The sequence below is a fragment of the Mus caroli genome, unplaced genomic scaffold (assembly GCF_978045245.1).
Source record: "Mus caroli unplaced genomic scaffold, Mus_caroli_1 scaffold_11, whole genome shotgun sequence".
Lineage (NCBI taxonomy): Eukaryota > Metazoa > Chordata > Mammalia > Rodentia > Muridae > Mus > Mus caroli.
Genome location: NW_028227266.1, coordinates 103,210,614 through 103,236,314, shown reverse-complemented (window position 1 = coordinate 103,236,314; position 25,701 = coordinate 103,210,614). Strand labels below are relative to the sequence as shown.

At 44.5% G+C, this 25,701-nt stretch overlaps 1 non-coding gene across 1 annotated transcript; it reads left to right on the top strand.

Moving 5' to 3' along the window:
- Positions 1 to 22,420: 22,420 nt before the first annotated feature.
- Positions 22,421 to 22,492, top strand: Trnae-uuc (transfer RNA glutamic acid (anticodon UUC)). The gene has a single exon. It is a non-coding gene; the product is annotated as a tRNA-Glu (tRNA).
- The last annotated feature ends 3,209 nt before the right edge of the window (positions 22,493 to 25,701 follow it).

The following is a 25,701-nucleotide window of genomic DNA, read 5'->3' as shown; positions in this document are numbered from 1 at the left end:
GGAGGACCTTGGTCTCGAAGCCATACGTGGTTGTCTGCCTTCCTGAGCAAGGCTTCTCATCCCATATTAAAGGATCATCATCATGGTTCTGCAGACACTCCGTGGCTCTGGGCAGCTCGTGTCCTTGCTGGCCACTACCCTTCAATTCACCTGTGATGCTAGAATTAGTGGTACCACCATATTCATGCCAGTAGGCTCCCTGCAGTCCCTGGGAACTATCCAAGCACGAATCAGCGGAAGCTCTTAGGATGAGTGTGTCGGGGCTCAAATACTAGACAGTTCCAATGAGATAACATTATCAGCTTGTCTGGTAGAGCACCCCCTGGATCACATGAGGAGCACTGTTCAGAGCACACACTGGGGAGTTCTGACTTTGGCCATTAGAATGAATCACATCCCAGACCTACCAGAGAGCAGAATGCTTGTGGCACCCATTTGAGGCACAGCCCTCAGGCTGTAGAGTGCAGGGTCTTCTGGTTTTGTTTGGGTTAAAACAGAACTTTCCCATTATTGTTAGGGAACAGAGTAACTCATAGTCTTTAAAAATCAGTCCCAGAAGAGAGCATTGCTTTACTTAGGGGCCTTCTCAGTGCAGTGTCCATGTGCCTCTAGCTCCCATTGGTGTGGAGGGTACTGCCTTGGCCTGTGGCGTTTGTCCTGTCTCATCTCTCCCAGCATCCATAGGAACACACTAACATTGGGATGGCAGGCACATCCTGGTACTGACACAAACTGGAGAGTCTGTGTTTCTGTACCACTTGAGGTATATGTTTAGTTTTTTTTACATATCTTCTAAGAAGCTCAGTTTTGCGGTTTGGATTTCAGGTTGCAAGCATTTAAATCGTGCACAGCAACAGGTTCTCAGTTCTGCCAGTTCCTTTATGCTCCTGTAATCGGCTAACTGTGGATTTGATGTCAAGTATGCATGGTACCTTATGTGTATTTAATCATGAAACTTAATTTTTGCACACTTGTTTGTACTGTTTTCTTTGAAATAAAAGTGACTATTTTGTCGTTAAAAAAAAAATGTTTCTGGATCACATAGTAAGTCTCTGTTCAACTGTCAAACTATTTCCTGAAGTGATGCATCATTTTGTCTAAAGCGCCCACCTTCCACATATTGAACACTCCCTTTTTTTTTTACTATATCTGCCCTAGTAGGTGTGAGGTTGCATCTCACTGTGGTTTGGATTTATATTTGATTTCTATTCAGATTGACTACATTAGAGATGACTGATGACATCTAGGATCTTGCCAGGTCTTCTTTTCCATCCAATGCATTCTTCAAATAAATAGTTATTCTATTCAGAAACTTTATCCACTTCTTTATTTGGAGCCAGAACCCCATGTATCCCGGGCTGGTCTCAAACTTGCTATCTAGCTGAGGATGACCTTGAACCCCTGACCCCAAGAGATAGAATTACAGTGCACACCACCACGCCCAGTTCAATGCAGTGCTTGGAAGGGACTCACATACTTTAGGCAAGCACTCTACCAACTGAGCTACATCCCCAGTCCCCTTTCTTTATCTGTGTCTTTGATCAGGATGTCTTCTTGTTGTTGAGTTGGGAAAATTGCTTGTATTTCTTGATTTCAATTTTAATTTTTAATTTTTTTTCTGTTAATTATGTTTTGGGTGTCATATCTATAAAACCACTTTCTAATCCAACACCACAGCAAGTTACTCTTATGTTTTCTATTATTCTGGGTCCTGTAAAGGTCCATATGACTGTAGAATCAGTTTGTCAATCTCCAAATTCAAGATATTGGGATTATGATCGCATTTTAAATTTTTTCTAATTTAATTCCATTACATTCAATGAACACAACTTGTACAAAATTAACTTTTAACATATTTCCCTAAATCAATAGGTGATCATCTCCAAGAAATCATTAGCAGCTCTGATGTTCCCCAGATATCACTTTCCAGAACCAAGCAATAAAAACTGTTCATTGCTCCACATATAAAATATACATGCACTGTCCGGTTTGGGATTTAAATGTAGGATTATTTTAAAACCTCACAAAGACAAAAGCAAGTACGATAATGAAATGGTAGAGTGGCCAAGAGGAGGGAGGAGCTGCCGACAGGCTTGCCAGCACAATGCTTTGAAACATCAAGGTCTACAGAGGGTTGTGCTACACATCTTTGCTATGTGTTATATAATTTCGTTTATAATATAACTACATAATCCCCCCTTCCCTTTCTTCCCTCCAAGCCCTCCTATATACCCTGCCTTGCTCTTTTTCAAATGCTTGCCTCTTTTCATCAATTATTGTTATATACATATCTATGTCTGTATATATAGAAAATTTATTCTTAAATACCTAAGTACAACATGCTTGTCCTTGCCATTTCAATGAGAAAGCTATCTTACAAGATTGGACCCAGAATGGATTCTAATCCCAGGATGCAATGTTCTATCTCTATGCTTGACCTGGTGCTGCTGTTATTCTCCTGTGGTCCGAAGAGTGATGAGAACCATCAGGTATCACAAGGAGAAGTCCTGAGCTGTATCAACCACAGAAGGACTGCAAGGATATAAAGGGATGCCTCCAAGGATGCTCCAAGAAGAAGCTATCCAGCTGATCGCCTCTTCCACAGAACTGCAGGAAGAAGTACATAGAATTCCAGATTCACACTGGTCCTCACTGAAGACCCCACCTCTCCTTTTACTAGCCACATTATCCCAAGTCAGACAAATACCTTAAGCTTCAGGATCCCTAACCATAAAACAGGGATGAAAATACCGTCATTAGGGGCTAGTTGTAAGCACTGAGATGTGGAGAGTAGTGGTTTCTGTATATGTGGAAGGCTTGGTCCCATTTACTTGTATTGAACAACTAAGAAGTGTTCAGATCCTGGTGGTGCAAACCTAATCAATAAATTACTCCTTAGATGAACTCATAATATGCTGATATTATTGGGAGATGCTGCTTTCTCCTAGTTAAAGAAAGCAGGTCACAGTGGGTAAGGTGGTTATGTCCCAGAAAGATGTACCTCATCCAAGTCCTTTCTCACCTGTCTCTGTGCCTTGCCTCTTGGCCACCACTTAGTGCGCAGCCTTGTTCCACCACAACCCTTCCACCATGATGTTCTGCCTCACCACCGGCTTAGAAATGACAGAGTCAGCTAACTATAGACCGAAACCTCTACACCCATGCACCAAAATAAATGTTTCCACCTTATTATTTATTTCAGATATTTGACACAGTGGCAAAAACTAATACCAGGCATAAACACATTTTCAACAGTTCTAAAGCATCACATGAGTATTAGTCACTGCTGTCTGCCTCATGGATCCACACCTAAACCTCCTCAGGCAGTGAGTGTGTAAACCTCAGGCAGTGAGTGTGTAAACCTCAGGCAGTGAGTGTGTAAACCTCAGGCAGTGAGTGTGTAAACCTCAGGCAGTGAGTGTGTAAACCTCAGGCAGTGAGTGTGTAAACCTCAGGCAGTGAGTGTGTAAACCTCAGGCAGTGAGTGTGTAAACCTCAGGCAGTGAGTGTGTAAACCTCAGGCAGTGAGTGTGTAAACCTCAGGCAGTGAGTGTGTAAACCTCAGGCAGTGAGTGTGTAAGATCTGCTCTATCAACTAACAGTGAGTGTGTAAAATCTGCTCCATCAACTAAAGGAGAACAAAAAAGAAGGCTTTGCTCCAATCAACCCTGCTTCCAGGAGAGGAAATGGTAAACCTGCCCTCAAGTTCTAGCCTTTTATTACGTTTGTAAAAGAAAGCGATAGGCTTCAAATCATACCCTTCCCCTTACAGAGTGCATCAGGTCCTCAACTGCCAGTAGTATAATCTAGTTCAAAGGAAGGAACACTTAGTTTGGTTTTTCAGTTGTTGTTGTTTGTTGTTATTGTTGTTGTTCCTTTTTTTCAGGATTTGAAGGATGAAGCATTTAATTACGCATTCCGTAATTAGTTTTTAATTCTCACAAGAGGCACACGGGGGATGTGGTATGGTGGTCGGTCGTGTGCCATGCAAAGAGGCCACAGCATATTTCATATTGAAGGACTGGCCCAGGAAAGGGGTCCATGGAACACACTTTGGGATTACCTTCATCTCTGTGCATCTACTGGAAATCTTAAAGATGGCTCCCATCAGAACAGTGAAGGAGGAAAGCAAAAGTCTTTACAGATCAGAGTTTGCCAAGGCATTCACCCAAAGAGCTGACAGCTTAATTACGTTAGTTTTGTGGGACTATTGGTCATCCCCCCAAGAAGGAGGTAGAACATCGCTGGGATGACATTTTTGCATTGGACAGTCCCAGAAGCCATGGGGCTTGATTGTCTCTTTTGAATTCTCCCTTCTGCCAGCGTTCTACATTTCTCACACAAAAAAAAAATGGTTCCTTCAGGTAGCAAGCAATTATCGAAAGCTTCTCAAATATGAGGGGCTGTGGGGTATATCCAAGGCAATCAGGACCAAGAAGCCTGCTCTCCAGGCTTAAGACCAAACAGTGGGACAGTAATGACTGCTTCCTCCAGCTCACTCAGTGGGTGGGTGCCTGAGCAGGCGTGGCCCTGTGGGAAGAAGAGCTGATTTTCTGTATAAACTATAAAGTGACTTAGATCCCAATTTTTTTTTTGCCTCTGCCTGCTCATAGAAGAAAAAGGGCAAATGGACAGATTGTTTGCAGAAAGTGGCCTCAGTTATCCCCCCCACACACACACACATATCCATACCTGTTTGGAGTATGATTCTGCAGTCCTTCCCATTAACATCTGTTTTCCAACTTCCTGTGTCTGACCTGGTTCCATGCTTTGCTTGGCCAGGGGAATGTTAGTGCAGTAGCATGATGAGACCCGTGCCCAGCCTGTACTTGAAGGGACCTTGAATTTTTTTTCTTGGAACCATGCCCTGCTACCATGCAAATGAGAAGCCCAGGCTAGCCTGCAGATCAACAAAACTATACTCTTATAGATGTGGATCTGAGTCCAGAGAGGGTGGCTGCTGAGAGTGCTTCTATCAGGACCACCTAACTGAACCAAGGACTTGTGTTTGATAGAAATAAAGGCAGTTAGTGAGAGAACAGAAAGATGCTCTTGAGGATGAAAGCCACCAAGAGAGCCAGGCCAGTCCTGAGACATGCAAGTGGCTAGTGGGAAAGCCCAGAGAGTCACATCTGTTCTTTTTTGTTACGTGCAGCCCATGCCCAGAGGGGTTTCCAGACCTCTATCAATTGATCGCTTCATGATAATCTTGATCTTCACACACACACACACACACACACACACACACACACACACTATTCTGTGACAAAATGGTCTGGTCCCCACCACATCTCAGTCAACACCCAGAATTAATTCAGACTTAAAACTTCCTAACTGACTCCTGACTGGATACGCAGATATGCCTGAGCCAAGGTCTACACTTCCAACCCACAGGATAAGGAATTAAATTAGTGGTGGGAAATCTAAACCACAAAATTCCCACAGCAAGTCTCTGTGGACAGTATTTCATAGTCTATTCCAGTGGTGAAGGTGAAGCAAGATGGTGCCAGAAAAACAACACATCTGGCTTCTGAGCAACACAGCAAAGGAAACAGTCCATCCTAGACAGGGATTCTGCACCGGCCACCGTGCAGCCCAACCTTCTGTGTCAGGTCTTGGTCCTCCTACCTGGAAGGCTGTGAATACCAGACCCCGTGCTTACAGAAGCCCTTCCCCTGCCTTTGGAAGGAGCTCCACCCCTAAGCCAAAAGTGCTTGTGCTCTGTCTCTGTGGTCAGGTCTCACTCACTAGCTCAGTCCCCACCATTCACCTGCTCAGACTGTCCTGCTGGTCTGAGAGACCTCAGATGGGGTCTCTGCCTCCTCTTCCTGGTCCTGTTCACTTCCCTGCTTTCTGACCCCTGTCTACACACTTGGACAGGGACTGTTTGCCTAGGGCTACTAATAGCCTCCTAGGTCCTATGTTGAATGGCTTTATATCCATTTTCTTCTTAGTTAGCATTACTTTAGTACTTGACATTTCTCTTTGATTTAAGAGGGCTTACTTATGAACACTTCTGAGAATCTTGTTTTAGATCTCCTTTTATAGAAAAAAAGTCTCAAGGCTTGAACGTGATCATCACAAAGGACTTGCACCATCAGAGTCCTTTCTAAAGAAAATGGTGCATCCTTTTCCAAAGAGATGGCTGCTGTAATATGCTAACTATGAGTTGCTTGGTTTTTATTTTGTTGTGATGTTAGGGTTTTCAAGGATACCACAAGAACATGGCACACAGAATCAACTAAGCAAGGCTTATGGGGGCTCACAGAGAACTGACAGTCAGGGATCCTGTATAGGTCTGACCTAGGTCCTCTGAATGTATGTTATGGTTGTGTAGCTTAGGATTCTTGTGAGACTCCTAACAGTGGGAATAACGGTTGTCCCTGACTCTTTTGCCTGCTTTCAGAACCCTTTTCCTCCCAGTAGGTCACCTTGTCCAGCCTGGATATGAGAATTTGTGCCTAGTCTTATTGTAGCTTGTTATGACACGTTTTGTTGATATCTCTAGGAGGCTTGCTCTTTTCTAAAGGGAAACATGAAGAGTGGATCTAGGAAAAAGGGGAGGTTGGGTGGGAGGGACTGGGAGGAGTCAAGGGAGGGAAAATTGTAGTCAGGATGTAATATGTAGGATAAAGATAGATGGATAGATAGATAGATAGATAGATAGATAGATAGATAGATAGATAGATAGATAGACACATAGATAGATGATAGATAGATAGATAGATGATAGATAGATAGATAGATAGATAGATAGATAGATAGATAGATAGATGATAGATAGATAGATAGACACATAGATAGACACATAGATAGATGATAGATAGATAGATAGATGATAGATAGATAGATAGATAGATAGATAGATAGATAGATAGATAGACAGATAGATAGATAGATAGATGATAGATTGAGTGAGTCAGGAGTTGAGGACTGAGACCCGGTACTGGATCTCCCGGCTGCCATTCTGTGTAAACTACTTAATACCTTTGAAGGGCATTCTATCATCTGTGAAGCACACACACCAAAAAAAATCTGTCAGACTATGACCACCCACAAGTATAATTTCTTTGTCTATTCGCTGGTACCTACAGGCCCCAGTGCATTGCCTACAACACAGGAGGTACTTGATAAATGTTCAAATATGTGTTGAGTAAATTTTCAAAACATCTGCAACTTCAGACACAAAATCATAAACTTGGTCAGCATCATTACCACTTCCCTAACTTGCCAAACCCACCAGGACTCAAAACTCACTGTGGGGTTTTTCCCCACTGCCTGGAATTGTTCTTGATGGGCATATGAACAGCTTGTCCCCTGTCTGGAGTCGTCAGCAGTGAAATGGTGGTGCTTGGTGTTGTCAACTTGGCAGCATTATGTTACCTAGGAGATGGGTTCTGGGCATGTCCAAGAGGATTATTTGATTACATGAACTGGGGTGAGAAGAATGACCACTGTGGGTAGGGCTATTCTCTAGGCTGGGGATCCTGGATTGTATAAGGTGGAGAAAGCAAGCAGAGCATAGGCATGCATGCATTCATCCCTTCTGTCTCTTGACTATGACTATATTGCAGGCAGATGCTTCAACTACTTCCTGCCTTAATTCCACCATCATCATGAACTGGGAGGTAAAAATAAGTCCTTTCTCCATCAAGTTGCTTTTAGCGGAGCATTTTATTACAGTAGCCAGAAAAGAAACCAAGTTGATGAGCTTAGTCATTTCAAGGAGGGTGGGCCTCAAAATCACACAAGTAAGTGCCTGTGTCTGTGAAACCTGCACTCCTGAGTGCCATTCTCGTGAACTCTAAGTCTTTTTGAAAAGCCAAGTTCTTCAAGTGATTCTGATGCCTGCGGTCTTTGGTTAGGATTTGGGATGCATGCTTACATCTCAACCCAAACCTCCCTTCCTCTGCTCCAACCATCCTCGGAGTGTCTTAACATTCTTACCTATCTCATCCCAGACCTGAGATTTCAAATGCATTTAATTACACTGGTACTCAGGAGGAGAATGAGTTTCTGGTCTCCAGAGGTAGCTGAGTTCTGGTCCAAAATAGTCATTCAGAGCCCGTGGAGCTGGCTTAGTGAGACAGGCTCAGTCCACTATGAAGTTATGAGTCAGAACATCTTTTCCAGTCTTGAAGGTGATTAACAAAGCAGAACAAAGTCTTTGAAACATTGTTTTCCCCCATAACAAAGGGATGAGCATGCATCTATTTAAGTTGGTGCCGTTGTTATAGAAACTACCTATTTTAAGTGAGCAGTAAAGCAACACACAGTCCCCTGAAATGAACAGGCTCAGGGGGTTCTAAACGTACATGCTGGCTGGCTCCCTGTTCTTGCTGATGGGTTTGTCTTCTTCGTGGAGACTCTGAGGGATGGATCCTCAGAGCTCTCTCCCTCCACTCCTTCTAGCATAAGCCTTAGGATTCGCAGTATCCCAAATCCTTTATTTCACATCCTTGTTTAATCATAAGAGAAATGGAACCAGCCAGCAGCCTCTTTTCCTATATTACATGAGTATAACAATATGAAAACTATTGGCTCTTCTCATGATAACATCATATCAGAAAAATAATCTTGGATCTCCTTGGATCCCATCATGGGAGGGAGAAAGAAACACCTGCCCCAGAGTGGAAGTCCTCTCCAGGGGATTACAGTGACCTAGGCCTAAGTCAAAGGAGGCAAAGTTTCCAATGAAAGCCTGAACAGGAACACGCTCCTCTTCACTGCTCATTTCCTCCCCGACCCTCCTTCCTCTCCTACCCTGTATTTCACAGACTCCATGAAAACTCCTTTAGGGAAAGACACTTTGCATTGTGTTGCTTCTATACCAGGTGTCTGTGGCCAAGGTAAAAGTATGTAATAGAATAAATATTTTGGGTATTTTAGGCACAACTGGTCGCTCTGACCTAATAACTAAGAAGCGAGTCAGGCATAGTGACATCCACCTGTAATCCCAGCATTTTAAGAGGACAAAGCAAACCCCAAGGTCCCCACAAACTAGAGCTGCATTGACAGTCCTGTCCTGGAACTCACTGTGTAAAACCACCACTACACCTGTCTTAATCCTTGCCTTTGTTGCAGTTGACAAGCCTATTGGGATTTTATTTTAGACGAGAAAACTAAAAACCAACATCAGAATTGGAGTGTCTAAAGAATAATATATTAAAATGAGATTGAAACATTCATGAATGGGTTTTATCTCCTAATAATGGAGAGTCTCAATTTAAAGGCAAGAAAGGTAGGACGTCCAGAGGCGAGGAGGTGCACTTCACCACCATAAGCCAGCGTCCTATCCAGGCTGACTCACTCTGTGTGATAGAACGCTGGGTCAGGAAAGAATTGTTCCTCTGGTTCCTTCCAGCATAAGCAGCAGCCGACTAGATGAGAGTAGGCTGGCCTTGTTTGAGTGCAAGCACAGAAAGCACAACCCAAGAGCCAGGCACACTAGTACACGCTTGGAATCCTTACACGTGGAACGTGGTGGCACGAAGGTCATCAATGACACAGAAAACTGGAGGGTGGGCTGAGCTGCATGAGACCCTATCTCAAAATAATAGATTAGAAGGAAGGAAAAGAGAAAAGGGAAGAAGTGAGAAGGGAGGCAGAGAGGGAAGGAAGCAAGAAGCAGGGAAGAAAAACCTAACCCGAAAGAACCTACTGTCCTATGTCACTGAAACTCCTTAGCAAGAGCTCATATTCATAAGTTGGGGTTTAGGGGTGTTCCTTTCAAGATTCCTTGCTTTCTCCCTGTTGCTTCACTCTGCCATTTAGGTTTCAACCTCAGTCTAAACACCCACATGAGAGTAACATGTGGTGCAAACATCTACACTGCCTCCAGCTCCAAGCCAGAGGGAAGAACTCCTGCTTCTCCACAGACCATGACAGCCTGAAGATGCTTCACTGGTTTCATCATAGAAAACTCTGCTCGTACACACAATGACTTGAACGGCTTCTGCAACCTTCCACGCTGGAGCTTGAGGACAAGAGTCAACAATTAAATCCCAACCATTGGTAAAAACAGGCAGAAACATCCAAATAAAAGCAGGCAAATAAAACCTGGCCTGGTAAGTGTATTTCATGTGTGTTATATATGTAAGTATATAAGTAGATAGACAGATAGAAAGAAAGAAAATATAGAGGAAAAGAGAGAAATAGATAGATGATAGATAGATAGATAGATAGATAGATAGATAGATAGATAGATAGATAGATAGATAGAAGAGAAATAGAGAAATAAATGGAGATATAAGATGTAAATTGCTTTTAAAAACCCATCCCTGCTAACAGGCTCATCTGTGTTATCCTCAAGACACCATAATCAAAAAGCAATCATGACAATCTACCGTGTGTTTCTCTTTGTGCTTGGTAACATATTCAATAGACTGCATCTCATTCATGTGCCTTCCAAAAAAGAAAACAAACCTCAGATTCTGCTTTAGAAAGATGGGTGTTTTTTTCTTCCAAATTGAGACCATAGTTTTTGATACTTTTCTCTTGTAGACCTCAAGAGTATGAGCAGATAACCTCCCCCATTTAGGTACCAAAATGAGAAGACTCAAAGGCTCACACAATCTGGGCAGAAAAAAAAAATCAGACAGAAAATTGTCAAACTACTATGTTTTATAGTTGAGGAGAGCCAACAGGATAGAATTGAAATCGTGGGTTTTTACAGCAGCAGCCAGGCTCTTCAGCCTGCATTCCTCACACTTCCATGATCTCTGGAAAAAGAGGAGCTTTACTCCCTGTTATGCTAAGGGACAGAGGTTCCAAGGATGTCTTTGTCTTTGCAAGTCTGAGGATTCAGCCCGTGCTGACACTGTCAAGTTTCTGCTGTCATTCCACCTATCCATTTAGGAGAGTTTCAGAGTCAGGTGATGGGCAGTCTAGCAAAACTGACAGCAAAAATGGATGGTGACCAGCAGACCAGATGTCATATGCCACCCTTTCAGCTTACTCCAGTGCATCACCCACAACTACTCCATAAGAAGGACTACTGACACAAAACTCAGGAGAGTCACAAAATGAAAAGAGCCTGGGCCGTGTTTGGAGGTAAGGCTAGGAAATGTTCAAAGGCACAGAAACCCAGAAGGCTCTCGTGCAGGTGGTGTGGGTTTCATTAGGGAAGAATTATATCCATGATTGTCCCTGCTGTCCTAGCAGAACAGTAGTTGGGTGGACTGCCTCTCCAATAAACAACGCAACAATGGCTTAGGTCTCAGCTTCAGTGACCTTACAAATATGGGCAGGTATGGATATGTGCACATTCATGTGTATGCTGGTACCTGGTGTGGGGGTGGGGAGGTAGAGACCAGAAGTCAACCCCAGCTATTGTTTCTCAGATGCTATCTACCTTGTTTTTTGAAGCAAGGTCTCATTGGCCCAGAGCTCAACAAGTAGGCTAGGCTTGCTCACCAGTGAGTCTCAGGCACCTTCTTATCTCTGCCCCTGCCCCTGCCCCTGCCCCTGCCCCTGCCCCTGCCCCTGCCCCTGCCCCTGCCCCTGCCCCTGCCCCTGCCCCTGCCCCTGCCCCTGCCCCTGCCCCTGCCCCTGCCCCTGCCCCTGCCCCTGCCCCAGCACTGAGATTAGAAATGTGCCTTGCTGATCCCAGACATTTTTTCCTTTATATGGGACATGAGGATCACACTCAGATCATCATACCTGCATAGCAAGCACTTTACTATCAGAGCTGCCTCTCCAGCCCTGACCTTGAAAATTTAATGTACTGTTTTTGCAAGTAAACAAGTTATAACATTTAATTTGCTGCAATTCATTTTACTTACTCATTTTCCTTAACATACTGCCTTTTATAGAAATTGGAAAAAAAAAACATAGGACACTGAAAAATAGAGGCAAATTTATTACGGGTCCAATTTACCAACAGTAGCATCGATTTCTTTTTGTCCTGCCTGTAAAGAAAGACAAAGATGAAGAGATATGACATAAATGAGGAATATGAAAATTTAGTACTTTGTGTCATAGGTTGGTGAGTGGCTTTGTACAGGGGATATCTCAGAAACATACAATATTTTTAAAGTGCACTTTCAGTGGCTTACAGCATCCCTGTATGTCAATATAAAAAGCTGTGGGCTGGCAAGATGGCTCACTGGGTAAAGACACTTGCTATTCAAGCCTGATGACCTCGGTCAGATGCCTGAATCTCATAGTGGAGGGAGAGAATCTGTTCCCAACAGTTGTACTATTCGTACTATGACCTCCACATGAGTGCTGTGCCACATGTGGGCCCACGTTTACATATATCATACACTTAGACCAACATACACACAACATACCTGCTCCCCACACACACACACATACACTTAATGAAATAAAGAAACCATTAGCCAGAGAGCAGCAAACTACAGCCCAAGGAGCCAAGCACACACCTGGTTCAATAACTCAAGTTGGTATACTAGTTTATGTAAGTTTGCCCCTGGCTGCCTTCACACTATAGTGACAATGATAAGTGGTTGTCATATAGACTATCACCTGGTCTTAGACAAATAACAAAGGCTTCCCCAACCTCTGTCCCAAAGGCCAGAACCCAACTGCCTCTGTAGTGCCCTTGTTCTAGTGCCTGGGTTTCATCTCCCCATTGACAAGGAAAGTGTTGGGACAATCTCTTGTATGAAGCATCACCTGTCTTAATGTTTTGTAAACATCTTCTCCATTGCCTTCTGATTTTAATAAAGAGATGGATGGCCCTATAGCAAGGCAGGAAAGAATAGGCAGGACTTTTGCCAAAGTCAGGAAATCTAGAAGTCAGAGGCAGGAGATTGGCCAGTCAGACACGGAGAAAGAAGCAAGTGCAGGTACTGAGGAGGTAACGAGCCACATGGCAGATCAGTAGAGATGAGCCAATTTAAGTACAAAAGCTAGCTGGGAACAAGTCTAAACTAAGGCCAAGCTTTCATAATTAATAAAAGGTCTCCAAGTCATTACTTGGGTGGCTGGACCATCCAGCGATGGGAAAATCCAAGAACAGATGCACTGAGGTGGAAAGCAGGTGCAGCCTCACTGTCCTAGGCTCTCACAGGGAGGGACTTCTCCCTCATAAGAGCTGACACATTGGACAGACCCAGAAAGGAAGCTCAGACTGACAAGTATCGGGAACCATAACTGCTGGAGGACTTTATTGTCTCATATCTTCTCTCTTATGTTTGTAAACACTTTGCTTTTTTAAGGGGTGTGTGTGTGTGTGTGTGTGTGTGTGTGTGTGTGTATGCGCACAGAGGCCAGAAGAGGACATCAGTTATCCTGAAGCTAGAGTTGTAAGAGATTATAAGCCACCCAACATGGGTACTGCGAGAACAGTACACAGTCTTAACTGTAGAGCCATCTCTCCGGTGCCCATATGCCCATCCTTATAGTCCCCACAGCACATGTTTCTGCCACCTCAGACAAACGTTGACACCTCCCTCTTCAATACTGCCCTTTATAGCCATTCCCCAAAGAAAAAACAATTGCTGAAGATGGATTAAGAGTTATGTACATCTTCCCATTCCCAATTTATCTTCCCAACATTCTGACCCATCCTATGAGCAGCACTTCGTAGGATGGACTTCCCTAATTTTCACTGCACTGTCGGGGATGGGTAAGGGGAGGTTTAATTACTATCTCTGTAGAGAGGCCCATGGCCAGGAATGAGTTATAGCTCTGCCTGCCTTGATATCATATGGTGTTCTGAAAAAAATTAGGGTACTGTGGGAAACGCTGTTCACTCTGATCAGCTTCAAGAATCGCCACGTGCTAAGCAGATTAAGGACTCTGGGAATAACGCCCTGGAGAAACCTGTTTAACTTCAACCTGGTGTGTCAGGCAGCTATTGACCCAGTGGTGCTGCCTAACAACCAAGCTCTCAACTGGCTTATAGAGATCAAGTGCTCTCATAGTCATAGATCTGAAAGTTGACTGTGTTGTGGGGTATCCACCAGAGAAGGCCACTCAGACATGGGTTTAAGCCAATAGAAAGTCTTAACACTGACTACATTGTATGTTCAGGATCCCGGTGTAACCTTGAGCCTTCCTTGAGGTGAGCTTTTAAGCATAAAAACCATGTTCTGGATTGACATATGTGTTGGCTGGTTTTGTGTGTCACCTTGAGACAGGCTGGTTATCACACAGAAAGGAGCGTCAGTTGGAGAGGTGCCTCCATGAGATCCAGCTGTGGGGCATTTTCTCAGTTGTTGATCAAGGGGGGAGGGCCCCTTGTGGGTGGTACCATCTCTGGGCTGATAGTTCTGGGTTCTATAAGAGAGCAAGCCAGGGGAAGCAAGCCAGTAAAGAACATCCCTCCATGGCCTCTGCATCAGCTCCTGCTTCCTGACCTGCTTGAGTTCCAGTCCTGACTTCCTTTGGTGATGAACAGCAATGTGGAAATATAAGCTGAATAAACCCCTTTCCTCCCCAACTTGCTTCTTGGTCATGATGTTTGTGCAGGAGTAGAAACCCTGACTAAGACAACAGACTTCAGTTAACAAGAACAGTTAGCCAGAAGCAGAACTGTGAAGCCTAGAAGCAAGGTTAGGACATTTAGAGACTTTCCCGGAACTATGGACTTTGTTTTAGTTTTGGCAGGTGGTGCTGTCTATGTGCTGAGTTTTACAGCCTGAATTGCACTTCCATCATGGAGTCAGTTGTGCTAAGGTCTCAGGACCTACTAAAGTCTATAATGTAACTGATCTGGGATGGGCGGCTGAGTACCTTGACTTTAGATGAAGGTTACCTAGGTTTGACTTTAAGCTGTCATTGAGTTCCTGCCAGCTTCCAGAGTCAAGACTAAAGGAGTACAGATGCCTGCCCGAGGGAAGGTCTTGAACATGTCTAAGCGTCAGCTCCCAGCAGACTTCCTAACATCTCATGGGTCAGATCATGGACAAACCAAGCCCAGAACTGGGCACTCACCTATACCAAGGTCATGGCATGGCCATGGGGATGTGACTTACTGCCTCTGACAATCCACTGGCCTTCTCATCTTATTCTACCTTGGCCCCACCAATATTCCCACAATAATCCAAAGAAGCTCCCAACTCCTTTGAACACAAGCAAGACTAATAATCTCTTCCATAGAACATGCATCAGGCTCTTCTAGGCTAGACGAATTGCCACAAAATGAAGCTTGTTTCCTGAGTATTCACAGACGCAGGAAAAAACACAGAGGAGAGAGCCTCCCAGACCTCAATCTGTGTAAGCATCCATGTGCCTCATCTATATGATATCACACAGATTTAGAAAACATTTGTAAGACTACATGTTCTCCTTGTTTGCAAGACCATGCCTTTGCCTCCCACAGCTCTCACTGTGAGACCATGGCCAACCTAGTGAGTAGATTTACACTGGTAGTTATCCAACTCTTAGACTGGTAGGTCAGAATTTCAGGGATCTAGCCTGAAAGCCCAGGCTAGGCTGTGAGTGAAAGGTGACAGCCTCTTTCTCATTCAGTGAAACTCACTATGAAGGAGATCTAAGTAGTAACATGAGAGGAAAAATGAATCTGTAGCATCCTCTGAATTGGCTGTTCTGGTTGGCAGAAAACAACTGCTGGATACAGCTAAGGCACATCAGCCTGATCTATGAAAAGAACACTAGTTGATTTGTATCAGGGAAGATCCACCAGGCGGAGCTTGGAGACACCACGGATAGACTTGATGATCATGAACAAGGGATTGATTCTAGGTCAGAACATTCTAAAATATGTGCAGAGAATGCACATCCTATGGTGTGCTAGAGACTAGCACATGAGATGGTGTTGGACAAGCTAGAGGGACTTCTTGGTAGGATTTTGAAAACCCTTCATGACACTAGCTATGGTGTATATGCAAGAGGGCTATGTGGTTCACAGCATTTTCAAAACTAATTTTTCAGTGAAATGGTCCTACTTTAAAGCATCTCTAAACACACTTTAAGAGGCATGGGATATAGCAATACAAATCAATGAACGATTGTTGCAGAATATCTGATCACACTGTGAACCTCCAGATTGTGTTATTTACTGGGGGGAGGTGAGGACTGCTTCTAGTTGTGGTGTGGCTCAGCCCTAGCACACACCTTTAATCTGAGAGCTTTCTGTTTATTGTAAACAGGATTAAGTAAAGCCAACCATGGGTCAACCCTATAGAGCCTGAGACTGCATCTCTTATGAATTCCCAGATGATGCCTCTGTGAATCCAGGGTCCATATGTTCAGAGCAAGCAACCAGTTGACAGGGAGTGAACACAGGGAAAAAACATAGTGAGAGGAAGTCAAGAGGTCGGATAGAGAGATACACAGGAAGTAGAAGGGAGGAGCATCCAGATTGAAGGATTTTGAGAAAGAGCTGGCTTTTCCTTTTGGGATAATCATCTAAGGAGGCAGATCAGCTGGGTGCTTTCTCTGCCTCTCTGAGCTAGCAGGCTTTCTCCCCAGCATCAGGTTTCCAAGGCTTTATTGGTAAAATCAAATGTTTAAGATTTTATTAAAGACAACAAACTATGCTTCCTACTTACAAGCTACTCGGTGCCATGGTAAAGGTAAACAAAAAATTCAAATATGACAAGTTCTACAGTCATGAACTTTAGGGTTTTCCTCATCTCTTCTCTCGTTGTTTCCTCTTTTTATTTCCCAAATGTAAAGCACGTTGTTTTAGCATGATTAAGCATCTTTCCCTTGTTTCCTTGCATTGGACTTGCAGTGATCGATCTGAAACATTTATTTCCCTTGAGCAAGTGACTGGTGGCTGTACCAAGAATATAAAAAGACAAACAGTTAATACTCAGCCTCATGGCTCCAAAATGGGATTTTGGAGCAACTTAATGGCTTATAGAAGCAAGCTTTTTCAGCTTCTTCAGGAGAAAGGGGATTTTCCAAAATCTCTTTAGCTCCCCAATTTAGTAAAGCAAAGTCAGCTAATCAGACATGTCCGTCTACCTCTGTGCTTCCCACATCGTTATGTGCATGGAAGTCACCTGAGATCCATGAGAACCCTATAGAACCTGAGGCTGCATCTCTTATGAATTCCCAGATGATGCCTCTGTGTATCCAGGGACCATATGTTCAGTGAGATACCACCACAGATTGCCTTTGGGTGTTTGGTGGCTCACCATAAGTCTCTCTTCACTCAGGTAAAGGAAATTTCAGTGCTAAGGAAATGAAAAAGCCAAGTCTCTTCCATCTCAAGGGCAGACTAGTGGGATGAACAGAGAGCCAGAAGGCAATAAGATGCACCTCAAGTTCTCTTCTTTAGATTTCAGACCAGACATCATCAGTGTGTTCAGAAGGCTGTGAAGGAAATGTCCTAAGGAGAAATGACTCTGTTCAGGAAGGAATGTCAGTACTGGAATGCATGTGTCTTGGTTTGCCCCTATCCCGGGGTGATCCCTTAGCCCCAAATCAAACTGGATGATGAGAAGGGCTTCTGCAAACTCTTCAAAGCTGCATCCTGCTCCCTCAGATGGTCTCAACAGCTTCCCAAGTGTCCTGGAAAGTCCATCAGGGGAATCTCACAGAGGCAACTACAGAGGGGTGCTCCCACTAGACCCCAGGGGCACCAATAGTACCCCGGGACCCTGGGAACTGAGTTAACAGGGAAACCTAGTGCAGCCAGAGAGACCAGACTAGTGGGCACAAATGCAGAAGATGTCAACAGTAATCACCAGCCAGCTAAACACTCCCCAGATGGAACTAGCTGACCTTGGACTTCCATAACCCACACAGCATCCCAGCACAGCCCCTCTGCCACAAACACCAGGATTGTTCTAGAAAACTATCATGGCCCCAAGAATCCCACTCCTAACACATCGGGCAAGGCCACACAGCCACACCCTCTAATGCCACCACCACTTTGAAGACATGCAGTGGCTGCAGATAAGAATCCAGGGTGTGTTCTATTCAGAAGAAAAGATTCATAGTCCTTTAAAGATGATTAAACCTGCTGGCCTGTGTTCAGTAAAGCTAGGCTCAACTGTGACCGACTGCAGATTTATAACTTCTCGTGTAACTACTCGCATTTGAAGACAGTAAGCACTGGAAAGGAATTAATTTCTTTAGATGTAAACTTGCCCTTGTTTTGTGGCGCTTCAGATAATTAGATGTAATTTCTCTTGTCTCTTCCTCCAGTATTTTTATGGATGTGTGTCCTGACACACTGACAGATGTCTAAGGGAAACAAATACCTTCTTAAAAGAATGCATAACACACTAGGAGACTCTGGGTAATTAAATAATGCTCCCTTGGAGCACTCTGCAAACTCACGCTGTCAGGAAGAAATGTAGAGGTGTTATATGAGAACCTCCCCGGTACAATGCTGCAACTGCCCAATGAGTAACTGTGCTTGCTCTTGGGTCTCAGAAGGAAGCAAATGAGAAGGGATTTGACCTGCCAAAAAGATCCACAGATAAGATTTACAGCATCCCTCCTGATCCAACAGCAGAGAGAGAGACGGTGTGGCTATAAAACACCTACAGAGACGGGGAGAGAGGGAAAGATAAAAAATCGGGCGTTACAGCAGTGCCTCTCAGTAAAAGCATCTCTGAGAGTGGAGTAGATTTCTCAGGATCTCTGTGATCTCTCTGCTGTCTCCCGTATTCCCCTACTCCACCCCACAGTGATGCATGTGTGCATGTGTGCTTTCTGACTCTACCTCCGTTCCCATTCCCATGAGAAACATCACCGCAGAGATCTACTACTACCAGTGGGGAAGCATGTTGCTCTCAAGTTGCTCAGATAATACGAGGAAGGGAGAGGGGGAAGAAGAAGAGGAAGGAGAAGGCAGAAGTGGGGAAGAGGAGATAAGACACAGAAGAGAAAGGAGGGGGGGGGGAAGAAGAGGAGAAAGAAACGTGAGATGGTCCAGTCAGCAAAGTGCTTGCAAACATGAAGACCTGAGTTCAATCCCCAGGTCTCACATTAAAAAAAAAAAAAAAAAAAAAAAAAAAAAAAAAGTTGCTGCCTTTGTAACAAAAGTGTGGAGTTGGCAGAGACAGGCAGATCCTTGGGGCTCATTGGCCAGCCAGCCCAGCATAATCAAAGAGCGTGTCAGGCTCTGCCTCTAAGAGGTAAACAGCTACTGAGGAATGACACCCAAGGCCCTCCATCCTCTGGACTCCACATGCATACACACATGTCATGTGCACCTGTATACACAAATCGGTGTATACACAAATGCACACACATGCGCATCTGCATATACACAAAACAAGAAAAGGTTAAAATAGAACCGTCATACATTGGGCAGACACGCTCCATTGTGTCTCTAACCCAAATACAAGCTAATGTTTTGCAAATGTCCTGGGAAAATAGGAAGCCCTTTTACAAAGCTTACTTGAAAAAGGCATGATATTTTAGACGATGACGTAAGTAAGCACCAGAGAGCAGGGATGGAGGAGGAGGGAGGCCGACAGGTGATTATGTAGAAAAAGCAAAAAAAAAAAAAAAAAAAAAGCAACCATGCCCAGGGCGACAGGATAGACAAAGAAAGTCAACAGGCTGAGTCTTAACTCCCCCACCCCTTGGGCTGTTCATGAGAGCTGATGACAAGCCAGGGAGTGGTTAGAAGACACACCACTTCTGTGCTCTGCTGTCTCAGGGCCCAGACCTTATCCTCATTGTGGAGTTCTCAGCTAACCTTTTCATCATCGTCATAAAGATCTAGGTATATTCGTATTTATCCAGACTGAAACTAAGCAAACCGTACCATGTTCACAGAGTCAAGATTATAGTGCCCCAGCTGACCATAAGAAAAAAAAACTGGGCATCTGTGCCCTGCAAACTGTCTCACCATGAGCCACTGTGTCCTGTGTGTGTGGCATACATGTTTACCTCTTCAAAGTTAATGACACACTCCATTCTTAAAGGAAGCAGACTGACTGTGTTCTTCTTCAGAACACATGAGGAAACATCCAGGAAAAACAAAGTTCACTAATGGCCAAAAAGTAGGTTTTATCTCCCAGCACAAACACATTACACACAGGTACAGTAGCCTCCTGCCAAGCCTTCAATACACACACACACACACACACACAGAGAGTACCCACTGGGCTCACTTCATGTCCTCCTGGCCTTACTGAACCATTCTCATCCATTAAGGCTCAGATCAAATTTCACTTCCTTAAAGAAGCCTCCCTTGGCCACTCAAGCCTCCATTGATCTCTCCTTTCACAGAAACTTCGAGAGCAAGTATCGATTGTACTGTAATTGCAGTATTTAATCACATACTGTCTTGTATTCCTTAAGTTCGTTTTTAAATGCAAAGGCATTTTCCAAAAAGAGCTAGAAGATCTCACCACCACAGTGTTTCTCAACAAGAGATTGGGTTCTAGGCTTTCCCATAATCATAATACAACTTGTTTTTTAAATTATATGGTTTGTTGATGGAAACCCACTGTTTTCTGCTCTTACCACAGCAATGGACCACTGGAATACTGAGTCCTGAAAGATACCTGGGAAGAGGCTGGGACTCCCAGAGCTGTCAGATAAGCCCACTCTTAGCACTCCCCCTAACCCAGCTCCTGATTTCCCAGCTACCATCCAGTCTCCTATGGTAGCTCCTCTCTCTGCCCCCTAGCAGGGCATCATCTTTTCTCCTGAGAGGCAGCCGCCTGCCCTCTGCCTCAGCTCTCCTGGCTTAGAGATGCTCATGCCGAAGCGTTCTTTGCAAACACTCCCCTGGTAGGCAGCTCTTTGCTGCAAAGTTAACGTCTGCCTAGTGGATAAAACCTTGGCGCACAAATGCCTCTCGGAGCCATTTGGCAGCTCTCTGCTGCTCCCTTCTGGTAATTTTATGACACTGCATCAAGTCGTTCAAATTCTAGTTGCATCCTGTAGATGAGGGAGGTGGGGTCCTAATGGCAAAAACCAACCAAACAAGCTAACTAACAAACAAACAAACAAAACTACTTATTATCACATGAGAGATGAATGTTTTTAAATTTACCTACATTTTCTTAACACTTACCCACTTCATCTTTGGCTACTGCAAGCAGCTTTGTCTGCACATTAGATACTGAGACCGGTCTACCTAAAAGCTAGCAGTCTACAATAGTCGCCAGATTTCTGTATCAGACACTTCTTCAGATGCAAGATTCATGTATGTGGGAAGCTATGTGCTCTGACATTCATACAATAACAGAAATTAAGCCTGATAGGAAACGGCTGTTGATTCACAAAGATTAGTTTAGACATAGACTGCCTGAGTGACTTGTTGAAAACTAAAATTCCTAAGCATCTTCCCAAGAGACTCTGATTTTCGAAATGGGGCCCAGAGACTAATTTTTAACCAGCTCCAGGTAATTGAACAGACTGTGGCAGACATTAGTCTCCTAACCATTTCCCCTATGAATCCGTTCCTTGATTCGGCCACAGCCAAGTAATCTGGGGTTTAGAAACCAGCGCCGCAGAAGTTGGGGGAGGGAAGGGGGCGGATACGCTTCTCGGAGTAAGCATCGATGTACAGCTATCAGAAATCCCCTCTCCTTTGCAGTGTGATAATTGCAGTGCCCAAAATATGCCTAGCGACAGCATCTGATACAAGGCAGTGTGACAATTTAATAACGCTCTATTCATAATTTATCACACAAGACCTCGCATCACATGGAGCCACTAAATCGCAGAGTCAGCGAATGGTTAAGCATCCAACAAACAACTATTCAAAATACGTTGTGGTGCACTTCATTCGGCCTAGAGATGAGGTCTCGAAGACATTTTGTTTTATTTCAATTATTTGCAAATGAAGAGGTACCAGACCAACCTGATTTCTTAAAAGTTGGTTAGCAGAAAGAAACTTCTGCAAGTATCGGGGCTGCTAAAACTAACTTTTCTTCGTGTCAACTGTGGTGTACGGTATTAGCGCTTGTCCAACCTGAGCACGCACTTAGATCGCCGTTGAGACGTAGGTTCCTTTTCAGGTCTATCATGCACACCAGATTCGGTGGTTTCCGTGAGTTCCGGGGAAAGCTAGAGCCCTGCCTGCACTAGCCGGCTCGCTCACCTGATTTTGCTTAGCTGCTGTTATCATCGGTTTTCTGGCTCCTCTATCTAAGCAGCTCATTCCCAAGAGCTTTTTCACAGTTAGCACCTCTGGCAAACTGGTCACCGTGGTGATGGGTGCCCTAATTTGGCTTTCAGAGACAACTTAGGTTGCACAGACCTTCTAAAGTCAGAAACCAGAACGTCGCTCAGAGCCAACACTCAGAGCCAGAGCTAATGCTGCTGTTCGCTGAGCATGCGCCCTAGGAAAAGCAGTAAGATTTGACTGTGCACAGACCACCACTACTTCGCTTTCCCAGCCTTTGATCGCCTTTACCCACACTCCAGACCACCCTGTTTCTTTAACCTTATAAGTACCCCTACACTGTTTCCCCCCTCCCCCCCCCCCCAGAGGCAGATCTGAGGCTCTTTGCCCCAGCTTCACAAGCGACCTCTTCAGGAAGGTGCTCTCAGTATCAGTTCCCACATGGTCTAGCGGTTAGGATTCCTGGTTTTCACCCAGGCGGCCCGGGTTCGACTCCCGGTGTGGGAACATGAGATCTTTAGCTGGCTGCTGAGGTGAGAGTTCTTTAGTCTGAGTGGAATGTATACAAGCTCTTTAGATGAGCATTGAAGGAAACACTTGAAAGGCATAGTATGGTTTACAAAATTAAAGGGGAAAAAAAAAAGTCCGCACACTACAGCAAAAGACTCAGTCTTGCAAAATCCACTTTATTATTGTAATTTATTATTATTCACTTGTAGCGCTTTTGTACTGCACATGTATTAGTATTCGTAGTGTTTGGGATTGAACCCAGGGCCCCACACTTGCTAGGTAAGCACTCCAACGCTGACCTTCATCCTGGCTTTCTTTAATTTTTTATGTTGAGACAGTGTCTCGCTAAGTTACCCAGGCTGAACTCTGTAACACGAGCAAGCCTTCACTCACCATCGTCCGGCCTCAGAATCTGGAATAGCTAGATTTACAAGCCTGTGCCACCCAGTAAAATTCTTCCGGGATTGAAGGCAGGCTCTACGGGTTGCAGCCAATCACGTGCTCAGCAGCAAGACTTGCTTTCAGCTTCTGCTCCGAGGGTGGCTGGCTGCCTTATAACCCTGCTGGCAACCATTATTAACCCGCCGAGGAAGGGCAAGTTTTCCGTATTCTTGGTTTTACTCTGGCAAGTAGTAGTGGTGAAAGTAGTGGTGCATGGCTGGGAGATTCCTGGTTGGTGGAAACCTTCCCCTTATTCAACGTGACCCCCTGCTTTCCCCGCCCACTTGCATCACTTTCCAGCCTTGATCACAAGATCTTCACCATCCCTGGTTACCTCCACTTGCTCACACAGTGGAGACAGAGAAGGGACTGTGATAGAGAGATCTGATGACACTCTGCTGCTGGCTTTAAAGACAGAAGATCGGGTAATGAGCCAAAGAAGGAAACAGACACTGTGGACAGATTCTCCTGAGATCCTTCTGAGAGTTTCTGTCCAGCTAACATTTTGCCTTTAGCCCACTTGAATGGAGTTCAAACTTGTGCCTTCAGAGCTCTGAGGGAAGAATGCAGATCAGCATTGACCTGTACTTGAGTGGACTCCCCCACCAACCACGCGCACCAACATGAGCTGTCTGGAGCCTCTATATAGATTCTAAGCATCTATATAGAACAAGCAAAGCATCGAGCAAAAATGTCACTCACTCAGACAGAGAGAAAGAGAGGGAGGGGGAGGGAGGGAGAGAGAGAATAAAAGGCAGAATTGCTGTCACTTATAGAGTAATTACTATACACTGTACATTCAATTGACATATTCAGTTCTGACACCGAACTTAGTAAAGAAGGAACTAATGCTACCCCTAACACACATAAAAGAACCCAGAGCTCAGTGAGTTAGCTAACTGGCCTGAAACCATTGCCCAGAACTGGAACAAAACCATCAGAAGTCTCCCTAATTGCATTACAATGAGAAAGGGGCCATCCTTTCAAAACCCAATTTGCCCTAGAGTGAAACAAAATCTATCTAGTGCCACATAATGAGTCTGACTTGTCATTTCTATTCAAAGAAAGATGGGAGCAGCCTTCGTCCTGCTTAATGAAAGCTGGGGTGCCATTCCTTTTCTTCTAAAGTAGAAGATAATCAAGAGCCTTTTGATTGTTTTCTCTAGGGAACCCCTGCGATAGAGCAGCCTTCAAGGAACCATCAAACAGAAACCAGGAGAAATCTCCGTGCGTCCCCCATCCTTCCCTCCACAGGCTCGAGTGATCACTCTGACCCAGCTCAATCAGACTGGGCTGGTTACAGCTGCATAGGAGAGTTAGCTCAGACTGGGCTGGTTACAGCTGCATAGGAGAGTTAGCTCAGACTGGGCTGGTTACAGCTGCATAGGAGAGTTAGCTCAGACTGGGCTGGTTACAGCTGCATAGGAGAGTTAGCTCAGACTGGGCTGGTTACAGCTGCATAGGAGAGTTAGCTCAGACTGAAGTGGCCAGCGTGCTCTCTCTCCTTAGGTGCTGTCTGATTCTTCATATGACAAACAGCACACACGTTTATTACTGACATGTTTCCGTGAACAAAGTGCTTCTCTTGTGAGCATGATGACCTGAGTTTGACCCCAGAACCCAAATAAAGATGCCAAGTGTGCTGAAGTACTTGTGATCCCAAGGCTGGGTAGACAGACAAAAGGATCCCAGATGCTTCCTGCCAGCCAATCTAGCCTAATTGGTGTGCTTTGGACCAATCAGAGGCTCTGTCTCAAAGGAGATGGGTGGCCTTCCTGAGGATGACGCCTGAAGCTATTGGCTGCCTCCGCACTTAAAAATAATATGTCATACACACACACACACACACACACACACACACACGGGGTGGGAGGAGGACAGAGACACACACATACACAGAGAGAGAGACACAGAGACACACACAGAGACATACAGAAAACTGATCCATTTTTAATTTTTTGGAATATTTAATGAAATTGATGATATACATTAAGGGAAAGAAAATTACTCTTTTAACTGACACTATCAGTTTTGATGTCTGAGTTTGGTTCTCAGAGGTCGAATATGTGCCTACGAGGGGCCTCAGGTGATAGTCCCTGCTGTCAAGCCTGGAAGCCTGAAGTCAGTCTCTGGGAGCCATGACATAAAAGGAGAGAATTCGCTCCTGCAAGTCATCTTCTGACCTCTGTGTGTGTGTGTGTGCATGTGTGTGTGCGTGTGTGTGTGCCTGTGTGTGTGTTTGTGTGTGTGTGTGCCTGTGTGTGTGTTTGTGTGTGTGTGTGCCTGTGTGTGTATGTGTGTGTGCCTGTGTGTGTGTGCAAGTGTGTGCATGTGTGTAGCAGGACCCACAAGTTGAGTTCGTTGGCCATAGGGAAGAGCTGCAGTGGTTGGGGGTGCATCCCTGTCCTTAGAACAGATGGTCCTGGGGTACAGTCTATCTTACATTTTGACAAACAAGTTTGAGATCAAGCCATCCTCACTCTAGCTTCCGTGGGATGCCCAGCTCAGAAATACACCGTTGAACTCACTTAGCCTTCCCTTTCAGCCATACTTCTACCTCATCCCCACTTCTTGGGTTCAATGCCATGTGCACATGACACATACCACACATTCATGCACACACAATTAATTAATTAAATCATTAACTTTTTTTTTGAAGAATTCAAACCAGACCTGGTGGTTCTTGCCTTTAATTTTAGCACCTGGGAGACTGAGGTCAAACTGATCTACATATCGAATTACATGTCAGGCAAGAGCTACACATG